The sequence below is a fragment of the Polypterus senegalus genome, chromosome 2 (genome assembly GCF_016835505.1).
Source record: "Polypterus senegalus isolate Bchr_013 chromosome 2, ASM1683550v1, whole genome shotgun sequence".
Lineage (NCBI taxonomy): Eukaryota > Metazoa > Chordata > Cladistia > Polypteriformes > Polypteridae > Polypterus > Polypterus senegalus.
The window spans coordinates 85,682,814-85,690,062 of NC_053155.1; the positions used below are offsets into that span (position 1 = coordinate 85,682,814).

Below are 7,249 nucleotides of genomic sequence, written 5' to 3' on the forward strand. Positions count from 1 at the left end.
TTATATCAGTTATAAGCACACATTATTCTTTTTTTTCTTGGTAAAAAATTTCCTAACTAGCAAATTGTGCTTGTGAAAATTTCACAAGAATAAAAGCATTAATGAAATGAGGATGAGGGAGAGAAGAACATCACACGTTACTGTAAGAAAGGAGATTATTTTAATAAGTAGTGACTTGTGAGAGGACTCAGTATTAGAATAGTTACATGATTAGTATGGGATGTTATTATAGTCACTTACAACAGCATGAATATTTACAATACAAAGTGTAACATGAGCAGGTTAACAGAACTGAATAAGAAGGGTAATGTAAGTCATTATGTGTAAAGTGTGGCTGTCAGGTAATGTAGTAATGTAGTATGCCGACGTCTACAATAATTTTCAGAAAATTTGTTGCATAAACATTATTGTCAGCGAAAATATTCCTCTGTGTGTAACCTGCAAGTACCTATACATTTAATCCAGGTGTCAATGTAAGTCTGGAAAATGTAGTGTACAGCCGGCCATGGGTTAAAACAGGGCCTGGCAAATCGACGTTATTAAACATTTGTCGTTGTGAGTTGGTGATAGTCATACAATATGCTAAACGAATGGGGAATTGCCTATGTTGTAATATTAAGGGAAAATCTTGTTTTGAGCTGTCAGTGTTATGGAATCCCTTCAGTTCTTCTGTCGTAATGTTCCTTGTTGTCTGGCAGTTTGCCGCTACTCTTCAAAAACGTTGTATGTATGATTTGTTTTTTGTTCACTGTCTAGGTGCAAGACTTGCTGCCACAGATCTTCGGATAATGTTGCTCTGTGGTTTGTCATATGTTGTCTTTGCTGTTCTAAGGCATCTTTCCTGTGCTGGTCGGTCTGGCATGATGTAGATGTTTCTGCTTATGTGCATTGGCGTGAGCATGTAAGCCAGAGAGACCGTTTCTGTTGGTCGCAGCTAGGCTGTATGTGCCTTTTCATTTTATTGGGAGGCTTACATTGAAGTGAAGGAGATATAAAATGGTAGTGTCATAATGCAGTTTTGTTCAGTAACAAAGTATGCTCCGAATAAACAGTCAAATACCACAATCGATAATTGGTCATGTTGGAGAATTGAAGACTTGAAGATAACCCTAAGACCAAAACACTGCCAGGAACACAAATTCTTCTCTGTTGTTGAGGAGGGATATAGTAATTGTGGTAAACGTTATTTATATTGAGCATGGATGGACACAAGCGAAATAATATAAGGACGGTCACTTGTTGTTACTGATTTGTTGACTTATAACTAGGAAAAAGAGCACTAAAAAACAATTCCTTTCACTTCAGCATGCAAGGTTTTTCAGGCTTCTGCTAATAACTAATTGTTAGAATGAGTACCAATAAACAAGAAGTTATTTATGTTTAATCTATTGCTGCACAGGTATACATTAAAAATCATTGCATATTTTTTCACTCTAGTAGGTTACTAATACAAAGCAGTCTATAACTATGAGACTTCAAAATAATTTGAGACTTTTCAAAAGAAGAACTCCTTCATCGTCAGCCAGTTTTTGTCCTCCCTAGATAATGCTTTCCCTAACAGAATAAATGTCACCACCCTTGCAAGCATTTGTTAAAAGTGGGGTGCTTACAAATATGTGAGTAAATGCGTTTCAAAAAAATTAAGGGAACACTTAATCATCACAGTCTAACGCCAATTCATTTAAGCTTCAGAGATATCAGCCTGTCCAGTTAGGAAGCATAAGTGATTGTGAATCAACTTTACCTGCTTTGAAGCAAATAAAAAGTGACAACAGGTGCACTGGAGAGACAACAGCAAGACAACCCCCAAAAAGGGAATGGTTTTGAGTTGGTGGCCACAGACAATTGCTCTCTCCTTATCCTTCCTGACTGATTCTTCTCTAGTTTAATATTTTGCTAGTGTCCTTGTCACTACTGGTAGCATGAGGTGGTACCTGCAGCAGATTCAAGTTGCACAGGTAGTCCAGCTCCTCCAGGATGGCACATTCATACATGCTGTAGCAAGACGTTTTGCTGTGTCTCGCAGCACAGTCTCAAGAGCATGGAGGAGATACCAGGAGATGGGTTATTACATGAGGAGAGCTGGACAGGGCTGTAGAAGGCCATCAACCTAGCTGCAGGACCGATATCTGTTTCTTTTTCATGAGGAGGAACAGGAGGAGCACTGCCAGAACCCTACAAAATGACCTCCAGCTGGCTACTGATGTTTCTGACCAAACTATCAGAAACAGACACTACGTGGATGGCATGAGGGCCTGATGTCCTCTAGTGGGACCTGTGCTCACAGCCCATCACAGTGCAGCTTGATTGGCATTCACCAGAGATTGTTGCAATTGGCAGCTGCTCCATTGATGCCCTGTTCTCTTAACAGATGAGAGTAACACTGAGCACATGTGACAGACGTGAAACAGTCTGGAGACGCCATGGTGAATGATATGCAGCCTACAAAATCATCTAGCATGATCGATATGAAGAAGAGTCAGTGATGGTCTGGGGAGGCATATCTTTGGAGAGAGGGCAGTCCTCCATGTGCTATGCAAATGTACCTTGACTGCTGTTATGTACCAGGATGAAGTCCTAAGAGCCATTGTCAGACCTTACATTGGTGCAGTGGGCCTTGGGTTCCTCCTGGTGTAGGACAATGCCTGGACTCATGCGGCCAGAGTGTTTAGGCAGTTCCTGGATGACCAAGGCATTGATAACATTGACTGGCCCATATTTTCCCCAGACCTGAATCCAATTGAGAACCTCTGGGATGTTATGTATCGGCGCATCCGACGTCACAAAGTAGCATCAGAGCTTGCTGATGCCCTGAAATTCATTCAAGTTATATTGGCCTGTGATTTTTGGTGTGATGTTGAATCTAGCCCTCAATGGGTTGGTGATTTTGGTTTCCATTGACTGTTGTTACATCATTTTGTTCTCAACAAATTTCCACTTGAATATTCATTTTTATTTCATTACATTCTTAATTAAATTTTTTTGAGCAGTGTATATATTGTTGTGGATGGCTGGGGTCCTTGCCCGGCCGAGACACCTCCACACTGGAAGGACCGTGACAGCAAGTGTGGTCAGAGCATTACCTCCCCCAGAGTTGTCCAGTGCCTTGGACTCCCTCAGGGCTTCATGGGAGTAGGAGTTGCATACAGCCCTGTTGGGATCTGGGGCTGCCACCAAGGGGTGCTACAGCTGCTCTAAAGTCCATGTAGGTGGTTCTTTCACCACATCCGGACTTGCTTCTGGAAGTAGGTCATCAAGCACCTGGAGCACTTCCGAGTAATGCATAAAAGGAGCCAGCAGACACTACTCAGGGAGCCAGAGTTGGGAGGAGGGAGATGAAGCTTGCCAAGGAGTAGTGGAGGAGAAAGAGAAAGAGAAAAGAAAGGGAGAGAAAAGAAGAAGAACATTGTTTTTAAAGTGTGCTTATCTCTGTGTTTGACACTGTGCTGTACTTGTGGGGACAGGGAAGGCATTGCCCACAAGCAAAGAAAAAGCTAAAAATCATTTGTGCTTTTATAAGTGTGCCTCCTGCATCTGTCTATGTTGGGTAGGGTGGCTGGCACACCCCTACTGCTGTCACGTTTCCGGAACGAATTATGCTCACAAACCAAGGTTCCACTGTATCTATATCTATATCTATATATATATATATATATATATATATATATATATATATATATATATATATATATATATATATATATATATATATATATATGTGTATATATATATATATATATATATATATATGTATATAGTGGCAGATTGCCGGGGTCATTACCTGGCTGGGATGCCTGGAGGGACCGGAAAAGGACAATAATAGCTTCCAGGTCACAAGAGAGGAACCGCCCTGGACTTGGAGAGGACCATGGGAAAGGAGAAAAAGGGTTCTGGCTTGTTTGGACCTGTGGCCACCGCCGGGGGGTGCCTCAAGCCTCAAAGGACCTTGAGAGCCGTCACTTCAACCACACCAGGGAAGATGGCGGATGAACCTGCCAGGGACGCCCGGAGTGTTTCCGGGGCAAAGGGCAGCACTTCCACCACACCAGGAAGTGCTGCCGGAAGATCGTCACCAGCCACCTGGAGCACATCCGGGCGGGAATATAAGGCGCGCCTCCTTACAGTCTAGGAGCTATTGTCGGGAATGGGAGCAGGACAAAGCTCCCAGGAGGAGATTAGCACCTAAGGACTGAGTTATAGAAGAATTCATTGTGGGAGATTATTGCTGTGTGCTTTGTGTGGTGTTGGGGACTGAAACCTGTGTTTATTTGTGGATAAATAAATGTGTGACTTTTATAAAGATGTGGTTTTCACCTGGTGGTGTCCAGGCAAGTCTCACTATATATATATCCATCCATTATCCAACCCGCTATATCCTAACTACAGGGTCACAGGGGTCTGCTGGAGCAAATCCCAGCCAACACAGGGCGCACACACACACACATACACTAGGAACAATTTAGGATCGCCAATCCACCTAAATTGCATGTTTTTGGACTGTGGGAGGAAACCGGAGTAACCAGAGGAAACCCACGCAGACACGGGGAGAACATGCAAACTCCACGCAGGGAGGAACCGGGAAGCGAACCTGGGTCTCCTATATATATATATAAAATATTATTACATATTAATTAAATACTCTAGAACAATTTCTGCAAAATCTAATCTTAACAAGTTTCCAACCATTTCCCCAAGTTGTTATTGAAGAATTTATTTTAAAGTAACAGCTGGAATGCACTGTACTAATTCCTTTCATAATTTTAAAAACTCTGATAATGTTGCCTCTTACTCTCTGTTTGTCAAAATAAGTTTATCTCTTTTATTCTTTCCTCATGAAACACAATCAGTCTTCACCGTACACAATCAGCCTAGTCACTTTTCCCTGGGTTTTCTTTAATGCTTCTATGTCGTTTTATAATATGGATTTGGCTAAGTATTATTTGCTATTAATTATTAATCAATCAGTGTTTTTATACAGCATAAATCAGTTTCAAATGCAAGATTTGCTTCATTAACTGTTTTGCTCTATTGTGATTTGTTATAAGGGACGATCTGAGGCTCCATTTCAGTAAAAAATATTTTGCTTTTGCAGATATTGTGACATTACCATAAGTAATAAATTGTAAAGAATGTAATTCTAGTGACTTCAAATTTGATTACACAGTTTGCGGAGTTTAGCTCAATTGGGAGCAGAGTGTAGAGGATGCACAGAAATACAGAGGGGTGTCAGAGGTGCTTCATGGCAGGTTTTTTCAGTGCTGAGGGGCTGTGTTGTATGCGACTGCTAAGGACAGCAGTGGGCAAAGGCGCATGTTTGTTATGTTACACAGGAAACTGGTCAGCAAAAAGCATAGTAATGACATGATCATATGAAGTGGCTATCAAAATGACTCCTATATATGAGCTAGCACTATATACATGACTGTTTCCTACCTTCTGTTTGATGATACAGGAATATCATATATATACAGGATATCAGAATATATACAGAATACATAGAATATATACAGGAATATCAGGATTATATGCAACCCTAAAACTCAATTAGGCAGGTTCACAAAATGGATTGATGGAGGTAAAATTTGATATATTTGGTAAAGTTTACAGTTTTTCTTTGGCAACATTATTTCTGAAAGTTTTAAAAATAGAGGACAGTTGGCATTCTGCCAAATAAAAGTGAATAACATAATAATAGCAACATTGATCTGGCTTTCTTTTAATTTTTCATGTTGATAGTTATTTTCACCTAGTTATTTATATTTCTATACCGTATATACGATATTATAGCTGTATAATGACTATGGTTGTAGAATGCAACCCTAAGAGTAGTTAACCTTCAAGTGCTTGATTTTTGTGTTTGTTTTTGTTATATATGCAATACAGTCAAATGTCCCTTTTCCCAGCCACACTTGCCAGCTCATACTGTGAGATCCCAAGCTGTTCCCAGACCATCTAGGAGACATAATCCTCCCAGTGAGCCCTGGTTCTTTCCTGGGGTCTCCTTCCAAATGATGGCGTCTGTGAAACATCCACAGGGATTTCTGTGCTTCACACTTTAACTCTAAGGGAGAGCCCAGCTACCCCATTGAAGAAGGCTAGTTTATGAGATTGTCTTCCAATAATGTACACATTGACACAAACATTTACAACACACATATACAAACACTCTATATACAATTTACAGCATATACAATATATGAGTATACATAGAGAGTATATTTATTCATCCGTTTCCTCAATAGCATATGACCATCACAATAGTTAATCTAAGCTTGACATCAAACTAAAGGGGAAATGACAAACTGGTTAGACTGTACGAATGTAAATCATTAAAAAATGTGAAAAGAAGCAATGCTGCAAAACCACAAATGCATTGACAAATAAAAACAGTTTGAGGTAAAAGCTGCCAAACCCCAAACCTCCTTTTTCTTATTTCTAAATATTTAATTATTGACACCCACCACCACCACCACTCATGCCGTTTGTGGTCCACAAAAAAAAAAGTATTAATTTTCATTTTCAACAAATTAGATCAGCAAAAAGTAAACACCATGCACATTCCACTCAATATGAATAGATACATCTAAAATACAAACCCAAAACTATTATAGCAGAAATGCTCATAGCCAAGCTGGAATCCTACCCACTTCACAAAGAAATTTAAGTGCTTGTGACAATTATTTGTTGATGTCAGAAATTTTATGTATTGCGCAGTGGAGCCACAGTGATTGGCACGATCCTCTGTCCCAGGTTAACATGCCAGGCTGGCTCGCTGTCAGTGTGTACTTTGCACATTTTCCCTATGTCTGCCTCAGATTTTCTCCAGCTTTTCCAGTTTTCTTCCATATTCTAAAAATGTGCATCTCAGGTTATTGGCCCCCTTGTGTGTCAGGTTGGTTCCTGCCTTGTACCTAATGCTGCTGCAATGGGCTCTGGCCCCCATGAGTATAAATCTTATGTTATGCTTGGTGACAATGCATTGAGAAAATGGGCAACACCCTGATTATCTGAGACTGGCTGCTCTGTTGTGATCAAACATGAAAAAGGCACATTTTCTGTGCAAAACCAAAACCGTTCAAAATATACTGTGCAATAATTATCTGTAGCATTTTGCAATCCATGTTTATCTCTTTGTTAGTCCACTTTTTATTTTGAATCTTTCATTGTGAATATTATATTATTAATTTTGTAATGACATTAAGGACAAGATTACATAAAAAGGAACGAAAAATAATTTTTAAAAAACCAC

General features: G+C 39.9%; 1 protein-coding gene across 1 annotated transcript in view; it reads right to left on the minus strand.

Annotated features, from left to right (window-relative positions):
* Positions 1–7,249, minus strand: part of LOC120523109 — a 36,902-nt gene that overhangs the window by 28,588 nt on the left and 1,065 nt on the right. The gene's annotated exons all lie outside the window — the stretch shown is intronic.